This window comes from Botryllus schlosseri, chromosome 5, assembly GCF_051294905.1.
Source record: "Botryllus schlosseri isolate E-star chromosome 5, Bs_hap1, whole genome shotgun sequence".
Taxonomy (NCBI): domain Eukaryota; kingdom Metazoa; phylum Chordata; class Ascidiacea; order Stolidobranchia; family Styelidae; genus Botryllus; species Botryllus schlosseri.
Genome location: NC_137240.1, coordinates 272209 through 293112, shown reverse-complemented (window position 1 = coordinate 293112; position 20904 = coordinate 272209). Strand labels below are relative to the sequence as shown.

The 20904-nt window shown below is 38.6% G+C and overlaps 1 protein-coding gene across 1 annotated transcript in view; it reads left to right on the top strand.

Annotated features, from left to right (window-relative positions):
* The first annotated feature begins 5319 nt into the window (after positions 1–5319).
* Positions 5320–20904, top strand: part of LOC145438492 (uncharacterized) — a 31744-nt gene continuing 16159 nt past the window's right edge. Inside the window, exon 1 of the mRNA XM_080315818.1 lies at positions 5320–7486. The gene's annotated coding sequence lies outside the window, so the exon portion shown is untranslated. The remainder of the gene's footprint in view (positions 7487–20904) is intronic.

The following is a 20904-nucleotide window of genomic DNA, read 5'->3' as shown; positions in this document are numbered from 1 at the left end:
GTGGGCAAAGAGGACAACCATGCAATTCCCGATCTTATTCACCGATTTTATCATGAATTATTGAAATATTCGCGCGTCGCGCTGTCTCACTAAACAGTACAACTTTAATTTCGTGGCAAAAGCGAACAACGTGATGCGGGGTCAGTTTATCACCCTATGGGAGCCCGGGGTCCTGACGAAGTGCTGTTACGTTCCTGCCAACGGGTATACCCCCGGAAATGTCTGATTACTAGGGCAATTTTTTTTTTGACATGTCAAAAAAAGTCAAAATTAGGTCAAAATTGTAGCGTTAGGTCAAAATTTGTCAAAATTGTTTACAAAGTCAAACATTTTTTGACCTCTGCATTTCGTTTGTATCGTAGATTTTGCGCTGTCGGTGAACTTATCACTTGATATTTGTCAGCTTGTAGCCTACTTTATAGGCTTACCGTTGTAAACGGATCATCGTCTGCTCATTGTGAATCATAAATGGTCAAATGAAACAAATAGTGACATGGTTTTATGGTCAACGTACCGCAATATCCTAGCTGAAGCAAGACTGCTTGGACATTGCATGGTTCTTATATCAAGAAGCGCAAGCTGAAAATTGTGATATAGACAACATTGTCAGAATGAAGCAACACGGTTTGTCACCAGCAGTGTGCACACAACTTGAGTGTTGTCAGCCAACAAATGCTGCTGTTGAACGTTCTTTCTCCGTTCTTGGCAAGATACGTAGTAAGGACAGACACTTTCTACCCGAGAATGTAGGAAAGGATCTTTCTTTGTACTACAACAAATTTTAATTATTTCCACCAGAATACGTAATGTAACTACTGGAATTCTTCATAGGGCCAGATTTCGTTAAAATACTAGTTTTTCATGTAAAAATCTGTCAGTTTTTGAGCCAAAAACGTTTTTTCAGGCCAATCTACTTTGTAAGGACAGACAGCTCCAACCAGAAATGAAGATAAGTAGTACAATTTTAACATTATATGCGAAAACACCTAATTTGCATACGTGAGGTCAAAATTTGGTCAAATTTCAGTTTTTTTAGGTCAAAAAAGGTCAAAATTCAGATTTATTAGGTCAAAATCTTCCATTTTTTAGGTCAGAAAAAATTGCCCTACTGATTACTAATGAGGGGGCCTATGCCTTTTCAAACACACCTCACTCAGCTCTACCGGTAAATCAGATTACGCGAACTGAGACAGGATGAAAATTGATAGCAATACATGCAATTTCCGATCATATTGACCGATTCAGTCATGAAACTAAAGAAATTTCTCGCGCTTCGCGCGTTCAGGCGAGAAAAGCTGATTCACTCAACGGACACCCAATGCAGCAGATAAGTAGCGGTAAACAGTGTACAGTTTTGAAATCTCGCCAGGGCAATAAAACTACTCCGAAATAGCCATGATGACTGTCTGGGTCCGTTTCATAGCCGTAGTATTCGTGCGGCCCCGACCATACTCTGAAATTCTAAATTCGGCCCTCACACCGAAAAAGTTTGGGAACCACTGCTCTAACCGAAAAGATTGTGTATTCCCGCCCGTATACCACCCTGTGATATTTGGGTGTGAACACACACCCCTACTACATGAAACCAGAATATCCTATCTCCGACTTACACCACTCCCCACGGCAGGCCTATAACTCAAACACAACATTTTAATCCAGAAGACACTTGCACGTAGTGACGTATGATTTATAACAAATGATGTAAACCTGCGACATAATTCTGTACTATTGTTGTGTAGGCCTACCACCCTTTGGGTGTCAATACGCACTCTTTTCGTTAAGAATGTATACCATAGTATTGTGCAACTGATAGATTGAACTGTACTTCCTGACCGATGCGAGCTCTCGAACCTGAATCGAGTACAATGCCAATGATTCGAGTGGATTAGCGAGATATGACATTTTCAATTGGATGTATCGAGGTTTATCGAGATCGCGATAAATTTGCAGCATAGTACCAAAGTACACTGTAACAGGTATATTCGAATAAAACAATAAATCCTTTATGTGATGTAGAATTGGCGTTGTATTCTTTGCGGCTCGTCCGGTGGACATTCCGATTCGCTATTTTGACAGCCAGTTGAGACGCATTTGCCTCAATCAATTAGCTTTTTGACTCCATTTGCCGCTCGTTGCATTAACGACAATTATTCGCGGGAATTCTTTCGCGGTCACGGCGATTTGCAGAAGTCTACTCAAGCCGCATTAGACGTTGCACTTGGCTATCGACGGACGCGTTCTTCGATGAAAATGGGCGGCAAAATGGAATCATGATAAGCGTTAATGCGGGGATTATTCTAATGCTGCATGTTCAAACCATCTTCATTTGTTCACTCCGCGTTTGAATCGTCACTTAAGGGACTCATATACAGTGGTTCTTAACCGGGCAAACCCTTGCGCTAATCTGCTAGTTTTCGGCGAACCCCACATGTTCGCTTGTCCCAAACACAAAAATCGACCAACGTTACCGTATAATATAATACATTACTATAGAATACTGGTGCGTAAAATGAACAGTGCATAAACAATAGTGTTAACCAAACCAATAAGACACCATTTTCACACAAAACCAGGAAGATGATAATGAATATGTTTTGCAAATCATTGTGACTTCTGTTGTATGAGTCGGACGCATGTCTTGGCCTCCATCGAACCACTGAGACTGGCACCGCAAACTCCTGGGGTTCGTGTGACTCCTGGTCAAGTTATTAGGATTAAAGAACTTTAGAACCGAGATTTGAACAGCTAGCAAGAAACAAAAGATTTACAATTCTCTCATAGCCGTGACTAGCAGAACACTAAATATATTTTGCTCACTGCTGTTCCTACTACCACTTAGCCGGATTTGTAGTTATGCCATGTTATATTTGTATTACGGTAAATTATTTCACGAGAGTCATAACGGACAAGCAAATTTTAAACTTTCGTAACCTTTGCTAAAAATAGTCGAGCAGTACTGCTGTGGGGTATAATGCTAATCTCCTCAATAGCAGGGCTTGGCAAAATCGAGTACGGGGGCGATTCGATTCTGAACAGACTGCAATGGTTCTCAACCGCGAAGCATTTTCAGGGGGTCCGCGAAACCTATAAAATTGCAAAATGAGCTGGTAGATAAAATGACTAGGTTCGACCTGATATGTTCAGAAATATATCTGTTTCTCCATTTTAGTGCCTTATATGTTGCGATCATAGCCAAAGGTGTCGTCGGGAGCTTTACGCGTTAATATTACACATATATCTCTGCGGAGATGGATTATCGACACTCGTCAGGCGATAAGATGCAAATCTTTTTGTTAAATACACAACAACAGCAATATCAAATCGATATCGAATACACGACCACGTATTTCAAGAAATTCAGCTGCAGAATTCGCGTTGAAAAATAGTCTACCCTATTTCTGCATATAGTATATTATTTTGTTGCTGTTCATCACTCGCCTATAGTTCATATTTGCACAAGACAGATGACGATTGCACGATAATTGACCTAAATTTGAACTAAATCGTATGGGGGTCCGCGGGGGTCCGTGTCGGTACAAAAGGGGTCCGCGAAGATAAAAAGGTTGAGAACCACTGGAATAGAGTATATTATTCGATTCTAGTTTCGAGTATCGCTCATGGGGACATGACAGCACAACAGTATGAAAGATGTGGTTAGTTCAATTATGTACCTTTTATGCGACCACGAAGAATATAATGCCACTTCTACGTCACAATTTGTTATTATGTCGAATAATTCATTGCACTTGGTGACAATGCTGTGATTTGATCGCCGCTTCACAGATATCTCATTTCCACTCACGGTGCGTAGATTTGTCCTATATGTGTTTCGTATGCTGCGGTACGACCTATCGAGGTTTCAAGGCTACCACAGTGGAATATACTATAGAAACTATGGTTCTCGCTCATAAATAAACTATTTGTGGCAAGGAACTTATCATTTCAGTGCTCGAAAACATCATTTCTCACTATTCGACACGAATCATTAGAATTAGTATTAGAATCATTGTGCTCAGCCCTGCTAATTAGCTATACGCGTGATGGTTTTAAAATTATCCACGCGCAGGATTTCGCCACGACAGGTTTCCACCTCAAACTCAAACTCTCAATACTGCCCATTCCCCCGAGGTTTGAAAGAGCAGGACGTAAGCTAACATTTATGACTACAGTCGTGTGAATAACGACATCCAATTCTCTATTATAGTTGCTGGCGATTACCCCTGACGAGTGTCAGCCGAAAATATCCGGGTTTATTTCGACATGTATATAGTATATTGAAGTTCAGTACCGCAACATCGGATAAGTCCGCTGCGTAGGGGGCGATTGGATCTGGAAGTTGAAAGTTCACGTTTGATTGTCGGTGGTCTCGCGTTCAAGCAACTCGGAAATATTTCCATCGAGACGTTTGATCGCTATGATCGAAATGACTTCCGCCGCCAGGAATAGAAGTTTTGTTTCGTGTCGTTGCAATAGGAAATCAATCGCTGATAAATCGATCTCCAGGCCGAGATTTCACGCGCGATACTCGCAACTTTGTATCGAGTGTTAATTCTGATGAATCGAGTAGATTAGTGAGAAATAATTTATCTGATTACTGAAATAAGTCGATCCTTTCCACCAAGAGGCCCCGGCATACGAAATATGTGATACAAAGCTACGTACGTTACTGGAAATGACATATTTGTGAAGTTGTGATCCACAGCATTGTCATATACTACAATGAAATAGTAGAGCGGTCGAAAAATACCAAATAATCTATATTGTGAAGTGGAACTGGCATTATATTATTTGAGGTCGCATAAGAGGTGAACATCGGGACTCTCTGCACCTTACATAGAGTTATGATCTCATGTGTGACACACGAATACTCTATTTTGTCGAGCCCTAGTTAATAGAGACTAAACTTGACTATGTCGAATAATCGGGATGGTTGCAGTATCAAATTTCGCAATATCACCGCGGGTTGCTGCAAATGTTAGTCTGTCGGCGGTCAACCGCAATGCGGCAATGTCGGAGTTGCAAAACGAGAGATCCCAGGCCATGAGAATAGAAAAAGGCGTCGGAGAAAGATAATGCGCTTAAATTCTGGCATCCACATCTTTAAGGTTACGAGTTGGCGCAGAGATCAGATTTTTCGGGGCGCGGGAAACTCAATGTTTGAACTTATATACTGCAGGCCGATTGTAATTGCAGATTGTAGCTGGTTAGCGTTTTGCGTATCTAGATATTCTACACGAATTTTCTTTGTCTCTGTCTCAAATACGCGATCGTTACGATACGACGATCAATGTATTCGAAGAGGAATCTGTAATCTGAAATCAAAATATTATTTTGATCCCGTCTGTCAACGTCGCAATGGCTGTACGCGCAAATTGATGGGTTTGATTTGTTATGAAAAGCGTCCCAATGTTTCGCTCATTCTAAAGCGGCGACCCCGAACTATTTTGATTTCTTTTAAATTAATAATGTGTACATAGACGGCATTGTTGTGAGTTCTACTTAGGAAGCAGCTTGAACCTGCACGGTTGAACGATCGCGATTTTCAAACATCCAAGTATATTTTACGAGACAGGTGCTGTCTCACGAAACCCCAGCCATTTCTGGGATGTTTATTGGGACCTCTGACCTCACAGTGTTTGCCTGTTTATGTGATCTTGATACTTTGAATATAAAACAGCTATCTTTTGATATCAAGAGTCATGTATCCTGACTTTGCATTACATGTGAAAATACCATACCATTGTGTCTGAAGTTCTGTACCTACAACAAACTTTTAAGGTCATAGTGTGATTAGGGTTAATATTGGCTGTTAGCTCGTTTTAAATTTACTGTACATTGCGTGGGTATTCTTAGACAGGCATTGCAATTATTTTCATTTTGCAACTGCGAAACACCAATTCTTGTAAAACGATTTGTAAATGGTAATTTCACGACTCTAAAATAGCTCCTTGTCTGCTTTCTGTGCTCGGCATCAAATAGTCGTTTCACGGCGCATAAATGCCGTTAAAAAGACTTTGTTTTATGCCGTGAATAGTAATGCAGATACCTTTACAAGAATATGTCCCGCCATTTTGAAGGTATATACAAAATGCAGCGACAGCGATATTCTTACCCAGCGGGAGTCCCATATTTTATAGAAAGTAAACTCCACCTCATTTGAACTTGGATGGTTCGTTGCGTTTGACTGAACTTTTGAGATTTTTGGAGGAACTTTCACCATTTTACGCGAGGACAAAATTTTTAGCTATCTGTATTAATTCTCGTGTTACATGCAATGATACATAATCGAAATTCACTGACTTGCAGACGATCTCCGTTGTCCCGCCCGCAGGTATATTTTTTGCGCAAAAATATTCATCTTGAACTGTGTCAAGTGTGTCATTTCCAGCATCTGCTTAATTACGGCTAGTTCGCGGGATATTTGTTGTAACTCGAATATCGCCATATTGTTACGTCTCTACGCGCGTGTTAACGTCACAAATTGTCGTACGGCCAGTGAATACGAAACACTTCGATTTCGTGGTAGGATAATTCAATTATATTCGTGATCCAATTTACAATACAGTACTCAGTCACAACCAAATCTCCAATGGATTTCCGAGTGCAGGTTTGGTGGCTAAGCTAAAGTTTGGTCCCCTATTGAGGTGCGGAGTTTGAGTAAACAAAATGGCGCTCAATGAGTTCAATTCGGGATTGGCGCGCTGAAATCTCATTCGTATTGTGACCTCGCGATGTCTCGTAATCCGTGACCTCGATACATGTTCATTTCAACTTTGGAAGCTGAGTAATTTTATTTCGCTCGTTCAGAAGCGCTCGGTTTCTGAATTAACCTCCATTCATTTCCACATGACCAATCGACGATGTTCACATCAGAGCCCGAACGTTGTCGGATGTTTGAGCCGATACCGATAACTAGCACCTTCACCTATAACTCGTTCCATTCATCCGATATTAAAAACCTATGAAACTATCTAGCTTAAGGCACATTTCCAAAACCTCAGAGCATGTATTTAAATATCTTAACATTGCTATGGTTGGACATGTAGGAAACTAGAAATGCCGCTCCGCAACACTTGCAAGCTGTAAGAAATATGTTAGTATCCCCAGTCTAGCATATTATAGTTCTCTGACACCCTATACTACCATGCTGTGAAGTCGGCGATATCATTTTTGCCTCTCAGGACCGATACCAATATTTCTTTCAAATTGTGATATCGATGACTCGATACGATCGGCGAATCGGTAATTGGTCTGGCTGTACATTTTATTGTATGACTATGCGTCGCTTAACATCAGTTAATATGAATCAGTATAAATATGAAATCATAACAGCCTCATTATTCATCGCATAGTGTTAGTAATACCGATTCCACATGCAATCTTGTATAGTGATGGCCCATTCCATTTCTGCATACGCGAGTCGGAATTGATCGCATCAAGACTGATGATCACACTTTGAAAGACATATCGGTATCGGCCATGGGAGGTAAAAAATATGGGTAATTTTCATGAAGTCACGACATATTAGTAGTCAGAGAGCTATAATCTGCGACTGCTACACTGGGAATATTGGTCTATTTCTTATAGCTTACAACTGTTCAGATGCAGCCATAGTTTATTTCATGTCTGAATGTATAGTATATGGCTGTAAAGCCTCCCAAATAAATGTTGTGAAGTTTTGGAAATGCGCCTTAAGCTAGACGCCATATCTTTTGAATACCGGCTGAATAGATCGTGGTTATCGGCGACAGTGCAAGTTTTATCAGAATCGGCTCAAAAATTTGATATAAGTCTGATTCTAATCAATACATGACCAGCGCGTCAGGCATTAATTCGCGTGATGTATGCGATGGGCGCAGCAGATGTCTTCATTAAATATATGTTTCCACGCGATTTGCGGCCAGGACTAGCTGATTCTAATTGGTGCGTTGGTTAGAAACCGAGATTTCCGACTTAGAGCTTACAGGAGCAGATTTTCCGGAAAAACTCTTGGAATATCTTTTGAATGTTTGCAAGCATATACGCTTCCGAAAGTACCACCGTTTTATTAATGACGAAATTATCGGGCGGCGAAATGTTTCTCGCGGTGAGGAATTTTAATCGACTTCGAAACCGACAAGAAAATGATTATAATTTAGCTGCTCGGGTATTGACGTTAGAGGCGTTGATCTGGTTTCGACCACTAGCGTATTCTTAAAAATACGCGTTTTTGAGTCCAGGTCAGCTGTCAGTCATTGTACGCTGTACTGTCCACTTGAACCGTCACAAGTGGACCGCCAATCGGTAACGAATGACCGCGATTTGCAAAATAAACGAGAAATATTACTCGCCGCAAACTTGTACAAACTACAAATCTAGTTACACTTGACTGTCAACGAACTCACTATAGTGTTATGAGTAGTTGTAGTCGTGCATTTTAAAAATAAATTAGTTGTAGGGCAATTAAAAAACACGCGTCTTCGTTTGACATGAATCGTGATACTAGTGTTGTTTTGTGTGATGTTCTTACAGCAATTGTTAGCACAGAGCCATCACTAGTAACCGCTGACAGTGTACGTGGCCAGAGGTGGGTTCTTGGGGTCGAGACCGCTCTCATTTCATTGTTCATGTTGCTGTTCATTTGGAAATCCGATAAAATATATTGCATCAGTAACTTCGGAATTGATTGTAGCGAAAGAGTGTGTATACAGTATACATACACCCATAGCACACGAAACCAGTACCTGCACAACATTTTTATCCAAATTATGCATGTACGTAGGCCTGTATGACGGCGATGTAATTCTGAGTTAGGTTGCCACACTTTTCGGTCCTTTGGTCCTTTTCGCGGAGTGTAATTATCATGTTTTTGTTTGGCAATTAGTTCCAGCTCCAGTCGCGAGTCCAACTCGCTAGAAACTAGCTGGAACTAATAGCTGGTCGGATCAATCGCGTGACGTAGAAAATGATGAATGTCTTCTACGTTTCGATTCGTGTCGCGGTGATGTCACGTTGGTATGAAATAAGCTTCGCTGTGAGATCATAATCAATCAATCTTTTCTTGTACCGGATCATTCGTGTTTTTGACTGTATGCCAGAAAAGTGATCAATTGTCGCCAGTAGCAGATATTCACTTGTACAGTAATAGATTTTCGCGAGACGCGGCCAGCGAAGTGCTGGATCGCTATCCTAGTTTGGAAGAGTCGTTCGAGTGCGTTTGGTTAGGTAATAAAACCCTTGACACGGCCGAACGAGCGCTGAAACATCGCTTATCCCATTCATGGGTCAAGGTCGAGGCTGTCGCAGGAGTAGTTATATAGATCGGTCAACCGGTGGCAGGGGTTCTTATGGGCGGGGTGGCATGCTAACGAGAAACCGGGGGTGGCATGCTAACGTTTTCGTCTTATGGCGGGGTGGCATGCTAACGTTTTCGTCTTATGGCGGGGGTGGCATGCTAACGTTTTCGTCTTATGGCGGGGGTGGCATGCTAACGTTTTCGTCTTATGGTGGGGGTGGCATGCTAACGTTTTCGTCTTATGGCGGGGGTGTCATGCTAACGTTTTCGTCTTATGGGTGCGGTCGCATGATAACGTGAAAACTCGTGGTGACATGCTAATGTTTTTGGTATACGTGCGGCGACATGCTAACGACGATAAATGTGTCTGTCGTGTATTCTTACGGGTTCTGTGGTGATTTACCATGTGTTCTTACGGGCGTGGCGGTGATTCGCACTTTCAGGTATCTCTCGCGTGGTGTTGAATATGCACGAGTCACCAACAATAACCGCACAAACGGAAACGTGGCTTGTAAGAGGATTTACGCAGTGCGTGCGACAGACGGCGATTCGAATATCAACAATAGTCGCGTTCGCAAACTAACACTTCAAAAAGATGTGAAATGTTTGTAAAATCCTACGATCGCTCACAAGATACCACTTCCGGCATATCAATCTATCACTCAATACACAACCGAAGTTGAATTGTAATTGAATGCGTAAATTTACCACCTCGACATCAAAATTCGAAAACAACAACTTGATGCTTTATGTTCTCACTCTAATTTCATGATAAGTGTAATAAGTGCCGAATAACAGATACACCACCGGCGAGACTTGAATACCAACAAATTGTCACTTATTTCTATTCTAGCCGTAATCCTTTGTGAAGTTAACGCTTATTCAAAAAGGTGTGAAATATTTGCAAAACCCCGCGATCACTGGCAAGATAATGTCTCGGACATAACCATGTTTCACGACTTGGTGTCATAACCATACCGATCGCTCACGCGGTGAAATTTTAGTAATCAGTTTGTCACAGAACTTGATTTCGCTGGTAAGATTTAACAAGTAACGAATAACAGACCACCAATGCCGGTAACTTGAATAGCGACAACTTGTCACTTATTTCCGCTCTAACCCTAATCCTCTGTGAAGTGAACGCTTATTCAAAAGGGTGTGATATAATTTTAAAATCCGACGACCACTCACCGGATAATGCTTCAGACATAGCAATCCCTCATGCCCGCTCACAAGGTAATATTTCGGTAATTAGTTTGTCCCAGAACCATCGCAGACGGTGATTCGAAAACCAACAATTTGTCACTTGCCCGCGATCGCTATATGTTTCACGCCTCTCGAATAGTGGCTGACTTTAGTTGCGTGATAAGATCCATGAAAATATTCAATCAATGTGTTAGTTTGTCAACTTGAAATGTAACCCACTACACAAATCAAGTTGAATCGTATTTGAATGTATTGATTCGATCCAACTCAAATCCTATTAACGCGATCTGTTGAATCGAACGTAACCTGAATATTACTGACGCCGACATTCACCCGCATCGGATCATTCACACATTCCACGCCGCTGTTATAACACTTATAGAATCAATACCAACTATCTCTAACCCGATAATATTCAAGCATTTTGGTAATTTGCCAACTTTAAATCCATTCGCGGGATGTACTAAAGGTAAATCCAAATAATCCAGAATGAAATATTTGGACTTTGACATTGCGCGAATTGAAATAGGTTTGACAAACATGACTACCAACTTTCACCCAGTCACATCTCAAGATTATACTTTGAAACAATCCTTGAAACTGACAACTCTATTCATGACTCCGTTTCCGTTTGTCAGTTTCAGAAATACTATCGTGATATTTTAATGTGTTACTACACACAATAGAATCAGTCAATGAAATACCACCTGTTGTAAATATTTCTAACTTGACAACCACTTGTGCATACCGTGATCAAGTTGCGACGCGATGAGTTAAATCGGGATATTTCAATCTATTTGTCGAAACCTTGAACAAACTATCAGGTTATTTTTTTTTGTTGTAATCGAGTGAACGGAAATAGTATTACGTCTCAACATTTTAACATCTTCCCATACACAAAAGAGTAAAATACAAAAAACCTTGTCAAGTCAATCCGTTTGTAACTTACCCAACCAAAGCAAAAAGTATCCTCATGAAAAGTAGACAAGACTACGTGAGTAATCACCACAATCCAAAATCCATAGCAAGTTCGGCTGTATTCATAGTCCACCAACTCGTACTTTTATTCAACTGTAAAAGTCGTTACTATTCCGCAAGACAAAGAAATTACTATGTGGTATATTTTGTAAGACAAAAGTAATTACTTCTCGGTGTCGGCGACTTGAGATTAACATATGTTTTGAGTATATGATATTTGAATGTCTGACCAACGTAGTTAAGAATTCATTTTATACGATCGAACACCGGTATTACATTGAAAGTTATCATGCTGTAAACATAAGGATTGACACATGGATTTGACATATGTAATGGTTGATCATGACTTGATTATTAAATTATTCGTGTTAATTAGACCCGGCGTTGCGGTAAAGGTTATTATGACAGCAACAAACTTTTCACCGCCGTGGTTATTAACATATTGATTTGTAAAACTATACTTGTCTGAAATGTTCTTGGTTTGAAAGATATTCCGTGTTGGTACAAATCACTCGGTGTATTACGGATATCAGAAAATATTTTTACAAATGTAGTTGTTTCCAGTAACCAAGACTAAAGATGACACAACAATTTCGTTTGGAATATCTTTACTGGACGCATGCTATTCTACCAGACTTGAGTAATACACAAAACTCATAGCATTAACAAAATCGCAATAGGCGCTACACTGAAATCTACAAAATGTGTTTGTATTGTTACTCAAAGAAGTGATCATAAATTATCATTTAAATAAGTAATTGTAATCATATAACCAAACTTGTGAAAGTCATTACCATAACAAAAGAATATTGTAGGTTGCTTGCTAAATGTATGCCGGAAATATTTGTAGAACGCTCACGACCAAAGAAATCGGAAATTTCTCCCCATTGTCATTCGTCAAAGTATATGTTGTCACAATACTCATCCCGTAAAAGATCCTACTTGTATGTGATTGAATCGCCGGTAATTAACTCGCTAAATCAAACCATAAGGAAATTCCACTCAGTCATCGGATTATGATGTTAAACAGCGTCGCTTAATCGGCATAGAGCGTTTTTCTAAATGCAAATCATACCTGACCAACAGAAAACAATTTTCACTCACCTCGTAATGAAACCAAGTGGTGGGCCTACGTTCAATATTTTGTTTGTGTCAAATACTTTGCAATAAACACACACACTGGAGTGGTTGAGCTTTACATCATCAAGCTGTCATCTGTAAATCGAGATCACATCCGACTTGTAACTCTATCGTTTACCTAACCGAGTTGTATGCACAGTTTGATATTTTTTGTTATTTGGTAATTGCTGAATATACGACTTCGAAATACTGCGTTGATCGTAATTTCCATCATCGTAATAATCGAAGTACATTTGTTTCGAATTCGTAACAGCCGACTATGACATGATAAATTTTTGACAAGTTATGCTTGGAAGATTGGTTGTATATCACGAAAAATAATTACCGCTCATATTGATACTGTTATCCGTTGTTCGGTATTTTCAAACGAGTAAAATTTATTACTTGAGTTACTCCGCTTAATGCAAATGTAAACACAACCGTCGTTCAACATCACAAAGACATCGATACAAAGTATACAATCAAACACAACAAGTTTTACTTTTGTAGGTTGTGTATGATTATCCTGCATAACTCATTTCTTACCAAAGCCATATGAAATATATTCATGTTACACGAAAATATTCCCATGCTACAAACCTATGCAATGATTGGTGGTGCTTTCAAAATGTTTCGATACCTCAAGAACTTTATTGTCTCAATGGATGTTTATGTATCTTAATAATCAAATAGTTCAACACAGAACTAATACGAACAGAAACATCAGAGTTGTTTACACAAAAGTTTGTTGTGTACAGTATGTGAATACCATGTGTAAGTCCAGCACAATTGTGGTATCCATCCGGGTTTAGTTAACACAATTTACGACACCGAGGTCACCTCATCTTTCGTTAGACAACAAACCAAGGCTTCAGGATATGTCCATGTCATACCAATAAATCAGCTACTCCAACAACAGAGTGCATATGTTTTCTAGTTACGGTGCTTACATCTTACACACAAATCAATCTACTTTGCTAACAAAAAGTGGTGAGTCATCATATGGTTGCCCTAGCAACAAAAACATACTATCATACAAAATGATCGTTATAGTCACCAACGGTACATCGTACAAGTAACAAGTCTCGAGAATCCAGTTATTCAAAAAACGTGAAAGTATTTCTACACCAAGTCGTTATGTTGACGAAAGCGTATATTGTAATATCATGATCGATTTGCATTCGTTGGTCACAAACTGTCACTACTCTAAATAATTCTTTTTCACTCAAAAACAGACTTGTCACCATTCGTTTTCATCAAGCACGAGTTCAAGAAACTTACTACGACATGAATTTTTTATTTTTATGTTGTGTAAATAGGTAATAATTAATTCAAGTAACACTATATCAACATCATCGAGTTGTGCTAATAGATTTACATGTGGTCTTGTGGTTTTCGTCGGGACATACAGCACGAACTAACTGTAGACTCCTCTCTGTTGTACAGCTACTCGGTAATCGAAATGCATTAACATGTAAACAACGATCTTGTTTCGTCACACCAAAAATATGTTCACTGTCGCGATACTCCGCACAAGACGTGCATAGCCTTTTCACACTCGTAATAGTATACCAACGGCTACCGACGACAACGTTTAACAATACCAACGACACTGAACCCACGACGTTTACCTATGTAAAATTACCACTTTCACTTGCCAGTCCATCGTTTACCTGACTAAACATATTATTTTCCTTTGGATATCTGACGTTTACCCAGAGTAAGAAACCATTTTCACTTGTAAATATATTTTTTCCTCGGCTAACAAACCTTTTTTCACTTGGAAATATATTTTTTCCTGAGCAACAAACCTTTTTCACTTGGAAATATATTTTTTCTCTGGGTAACAAACCTTTTTCACTGGGAAATATATTTTTTCTTTGGGTAACAAACCTTTTTCACTTGGAAATATATTTTTTCTCTGGGTAACAAACCTTTTTCACTTGGAAATATTTTTTTTCTTCTTGGTAACAATCCTTTTTCACTTGGAAATATATTTTTTCTCTGGGTAACAAACCTTTTTCACTTGGAAATATATTTTTTCTTTGGGTAACAACCCTTTTTCACTTGGAAATATATTTTTTCTCTGGATAACAAACCTTTTTCACTTGGAAATACATTTTTTCCCTGGGTAACAATACCATTTTCGTTTTGAAAACTGACAACCACTCCGGCCAATTTGATAGTTTTGTATATTGTTACAACGGACAGTGACAAAATATACATCAACAACGACTCCGATACATTTGTGTAATCGCATACTCACTTGTTCTGGTGCATCCCATCAAAATCGACGGTTAGCCACACACACACAATAACAATGCACTATTTCGATATGACTGCGATGTCCGGGTTCGTGCTTTAGATTTTCCAGAACCAATCCGTCTAAAGTTGTAATCCCCCCGCCTTTGTTAACTGGTTGATACACGGATAACAATCTTCGTAAAATGTAGGAACGCATACTACCCATCGTGCTAACGATTCCAGGTTACTTGTGATTAATTTCCTTGCTCACCCTATACAGATTATACGTACAGCGATATGTAGCGGTAATCGGTTTGGTCAATACATATCGCCCCATTCAGTATGGAATTACAAGCCCAATACAGGTCAGTTCATAACCGGATCCGGATATTCAATGCAAAGCGATAAAGCAGAACCAATGACCAAATGTAATTAAACATGTAGATTCACAACCCTTGATTTTTTTTTTCGTGAAAAATGACAATACATATCGAATATATATTTTACGATGGTTCAACCCTACCAAGTATTCACGTAAATGTGGTTTATGACATTACATACAATGTATCAGTGTATCAATATTGGGTGTTTATGCGCACATCGGTATGACCCATAGACAACATCATCATACCCTCCAGGACTTCGTTATTGCATCGTGAGGTCAATAAAATCAATCGGTGGCATAGACGACAGAAGGCTTGGAGATCCAATGTAAAATTCAGACAAACAAACGGATATATTTGTCCATCTTGGTTATTCACTCAACTACCATTGGTGCTCTCGATACAGCGAACGGTACAGTATGCAACGCATATCATTAGAGTGATATATCCACAGGTAAATATGGGGCCTGGCCACAATAATTGTATCGAGATATAACCCAGATTACTATCCGTTCACTGATTCACTCGATGGTTTTAGCAACTTGTAACAACATAAGATAGATACGACTGGAATTACTAATATTCATAATGTTTATGATAAGTGTCGTTACCGATCGTTCACTAAGTCGATATGAATATTCGAAAAATCGGATATCACTACTCTCAACACCGGTGATTCGGTTTAAGTTTAAAATCGATTTGCTAATGTAATCCGAGGTGTGTTTCTGTGGGATCTGCTAACCTTTACGAGAGAGCGCTGTCTCTTTGACAAATGAAACAATTATTATCAACCACACCTTGCGTGCATCGATTTGTCGGCGTCGTACAATTATTGTGGCCAGGCCCCATATTTACCTGTGGATATATCACTCTAATGATATGCGTTGCATACTGTACCGTTCGCTGTATCGAGAGCACCAATGGTAGTTGAGTGAATAACCAAGATGGACAAATATATCCGTTTGTTTGTCTGAATTTTACATTGGATCTCCAAGCCTTCTGTCGTCTATGCCACCGATTGATTTTATTGACCTCACGATGCAATAACGAAGTCCTGGAGGGTATGATGATGTTGTCTATGGGTCATACCGATGTGCGCATAAACACCCAATATTGATACACTGATACATTGTATGTAATGTCATAAACCACATTTACGTGAATACTTGGTAGGGTTGAACCATCGTAAAATATATATTCGATATGTATTGTCATTTTTCACGAAAAAAAAAATCAAGGGTTGTGAATCTACATGTTTAATTACATTTGGTCATTGGTTCTGCTTTATCGCTTTGCATTGAATATCCGGATCCGGTTATGAACTGACCTGTATTGGGCTTGTAATTCCATACTGAATGGGGCGATATGTATTGACCAAACCGATTACCGCTACATATCGCTGTACGTATAATCTGTATAGGGTGAGCAAGGAAATTAATCACAAGTAACCTGGAATCGTTAGCACGATGGGTAGTATGCGTTCCTACATTTTACGAAGATTGTTATCCGTGTATCAACCAGTTAACAAAGGCGGGGGGATTACAACTTTAGACGGATTGGTTCTGGAAAATCTAAAGCACGAACCCGGACATCGCAGTCATATCGAAATAGTGCATTGTTATTGTGTGTGTGTGGCTAACCGTCGATTTTGATGGGATGCACCAGAACAAGTGAGTATGCGATTACACAAATGTATCGGAGTCGTTGTTGATGTATATTTTGTCACTGTCCGTTGTAACAATATACAAAACTATCAAATTGGCCGGAGTGGTTGTCAGTTTTCAAAACGAAAATGGTATTGTTACCCAGGGAAAAAATGTATTTCCAAGTGAAAAAGGTTTGTTATCCAGAGAAAAAATATATTTCCAAGTGAAAAAGGGTTGTTACCCAAAGAAAAAATATATTTCCAAGTGAAAAAGGTTTGTTACCCAGAGAAAAAATATATTTCCAAGTGAAAAAGGATTGTTACCAAGAAGAAAAAAAATATTTCCAAGTGAAAAAGGTTTGTTACCCAGAGAAAAAATATATTTCCAAGTGAAAAAGGTTTGTTACCCAAAGAAAAAATATATTTCCCAGTGAAAAAGGTTTGTTACCCAGAGAAAAAATATATTTCCAAGTGAAAAAGGTTTGTTGCTCAGGAAAAAATATATTTCCAAGTGAAAAAAGGTTTGTTAGCCGAGGAAAAAATATATTTACAAGTGAAAATGGTTTCTTACTCTGGGTAAACGTCAGATATCCAAAGGAAAATAATATGTTTAGTCAGGTAAACGATGGACTGGCAAGTGAAAGTGGTAATTTTACATAGGTAAACGTCGTGGGTTCAGTGTCGTTGGTATTGTTAAACGTTGTCGTCGGTAGCCGTTGGTATACTATTACGAGTGTGAAAAGGCTATGCACGTCTTGTGCGGAGTATCGCGACAGTGAACATATTTTTGGTGTGACGAAACAAGATCGTTGTTTACATGTTAATGCATTTCGATTACCGAGTAGCTGTACAACAGAGAGGAGTCTACAGTTAGTTCGTGCTGTATGTCCCGACGAAAACCACAAGACCACATGTAAATCTATTAGCACAACTCGATGATGTTGATATAGTGTTACTTGAATTAATTATTACCTATTTACACAACATAAAAATAAAAAATTCATGTCGTAGTAAGTTTCTTGAACTCGTGCTTGATGAAAACGAATGGTGACAAGTCTGTTTTTGAGTGAAAAAGAATTATTTAGAGTAGTGACAGTTTGTGACCAACGAATGCAAATCGATCATGATATTACAATATACGCTTTCGTCAACATAACGACTTGGTGTAGAAATACTTTCACGTTTTTTGAATAACTGGATTCTCGAGACTTGTTACTTGTACGATGTACCGTTGGTGACTATAACGATCATTTTGTATGATAGTATGTTTTTGTTGCTAGGGCAACCATATGATGACTCACCACTTTTTGTTAGCAAAGTAGATTGATTTGTGTGTAAGATGTAAGCACCGTAACTAGAAAACATATGCACTCTGTTGTTGGAGTAGCTGATTTATTGGTATGACATGGACATATCCTGAAGCCTTGGTTTGTTGTCTAACGAAAGATGAGGTGACCTCGGTGTCGTAAATTGTGTTAACTAAACCCGGATGGATACCACAATTGTGCTGGACTTACACATGGTATTCACATACTGTACACAACAAACTTTTGTGTAAACAACTCTGATGTTTCTGTTCGTATTAGTTCTGTGTTGAACTATTTGATTATTAAGATACATAAACATCCATTGAGACAATAAAGTTCTTGAGGTATCGAAACATTTTGAAAGCACCACCAATCATTGCATAGGTTTGTAGCATGGGAATATTTTCGTGTAACATGAATATATTTCATATGGCTTTGGTAAGAAATGAGTTATGCAGGATAATCATACACAACCTACAAAAGTAAAACTTGTTGTGTTTGATTGTATACTTTGTATCGATGTCTTTGTGATGTTGAACGACGGTTGTGTTTACATTTGCATTAAGCGGAGTAACTCAAGTAATAAATTTTACTCGTTTGAAAATACCGAACAACGGATAACAGTATCAATATGAGCGGTAATTATTTTTCGTGATATACAACCAATCTTCCAAGCATAACTTGTCAAAAATTTATCATGTCATAGTCGGCTGTTACGAATTCGAAACAAATGTACTTCGATTATTACGATGATGGAAATTACGATCAACGCAGTATTTCGAAGTCGTATATTCAGCAATTACCAAATAACAAAAAATATCAAACTGTGCATACAACTCGGTTAGGTAAACGATAGAGTTACAAGTCGGATGTGATCTCGATTTACAGATGACAGCTTGATGATGTAAAGCTCAACCACTCCAGTGTGTGTGTTTATTGCAAAGTATTTGACACAAACAAAATATTGAACGTAGGCCCACCACTTGGTTTCATTACGAGGTGAGTGAAAATTGTTTTCTGTTGGTCAGGTATGATTTGCATTTAGAAAAACGCTCTATGCCGATTAAGCGACGCTGTTTAACATCATAATCCGATGACTGAGTGGAATTTCCTTATGGTTTGATTTAGCGAGTTAATTACCGGCGATTCAATCACATACAAGTAGGATCTTTTACGGGATGAGTATTGTGACAACATATACTTTGACGAATGACAATGGGGAGAAATTTCCGATTTCTTTGGTCGTGAGCGTTCTACAAATATTTCCGGCATACATTTAGCAAGCAACCTACAATATTCTTTTGTTATGGTAATGACTTTCACAAGTTTGGTTATATGATTACAATTACTTATTTAAATGATAATTTATGATCACTTCTTTGAGTAACAATACAAACACATTTTGTAGATTTCAGTGTAGCGCCTATTGCGATTTTGTTAATGCTATGAGTTTTGTGTATTACTCAAGTCTGGTAGAATAGCATGCGTCCAGTAAAGATATTCCAAACGAAATTGTTGTGTCATCTTTAGTCTTGGTTACTGGAAACAACTACATTTGTAAAAATATTTTCTGATATCCGTAATACACCGAGTGATTTGTACCAACACGGAATATCTTTCAAACCAAGAACATTTCAGACAAGTATAGTTTTACAAATCAATATGTTAATAACCACGGCGGTGAAAAGTTTGTTGCTGTCATAATAACCTTTACCGCAACGCCGGGTCTAATTAACACGAATAATTTAATAATCAAGTCATGATCAACCATTACATATGTCAAATCCATGTGTCAATCCTTATGTTTACAGCATGATAACTTTCAATGTAATACCGGTGTTCGATCGTATAAAATGAATTCTTAACTACGTTGGTCAGACATTCAAATATCATATACTCAAAACATATGTTAATCTCAAGTCGCCGACACCGAGAAGTAATTACTTTTGTCTTACAAAATATACCACATAGTAATTTCTTTGTCTTGCGGAATAGTAACGACTTTTACAGTTGAATAAAAGTACGAGTTGGTGGACTATGAATACAGCCGAACTTGCTATGGATTTTGGATTGTGGTGATTACTCACGTAGTCTTGTCTACTTTTCATGAGGATACTTTTTGCTTTGGTTGGGTAAGTTACAAACGGATTGACTTGACAAGGTTTTTTGTATTTTACTCTTTTGTGTATGGGAAGATGTTAAAATGTTGAGACGTAATACTATTTCCGTTCACTCGATTACAACAAAAAAAAATAACCTGATAGTTTGTTCAAGGTTTCGACAAATAGATTGAAATATCCCGATTTAACTCATCGCGTCGCAACTTGATCACGGTATGCACAAGTGGTTGTCAAGTTAGAAATATTTACAACAGGTGGTATTTCATTGACTGATTCTATTGTGTGTAGTAACACATTAAAATATCACGATAGTATTTCTGAAACTGACAAACGGAAACGGAGTCATGAATAGAGTTGTCAGTTTCAAGGATTGTTTCAAAGTATAATCTTGAGATGTGACTGGGTGAAAGTTGGTAGTCATGTTTGTCAAACCTATTTCAATTCGCGCAATGTCAAAGTCCAAATATTTCATTCTGGATTATTTGGATTTACCTTTAGTACATCCCGCGAATGGATTTAAAGTTGGCAAATTACCAAAATGCTTGAATATTATCGGGTTAGAGATAGTTGGTATTGATTCTATAAGTGTTATAACAGCGGCGTGGAATGTGTGAATGATCCGATGCGG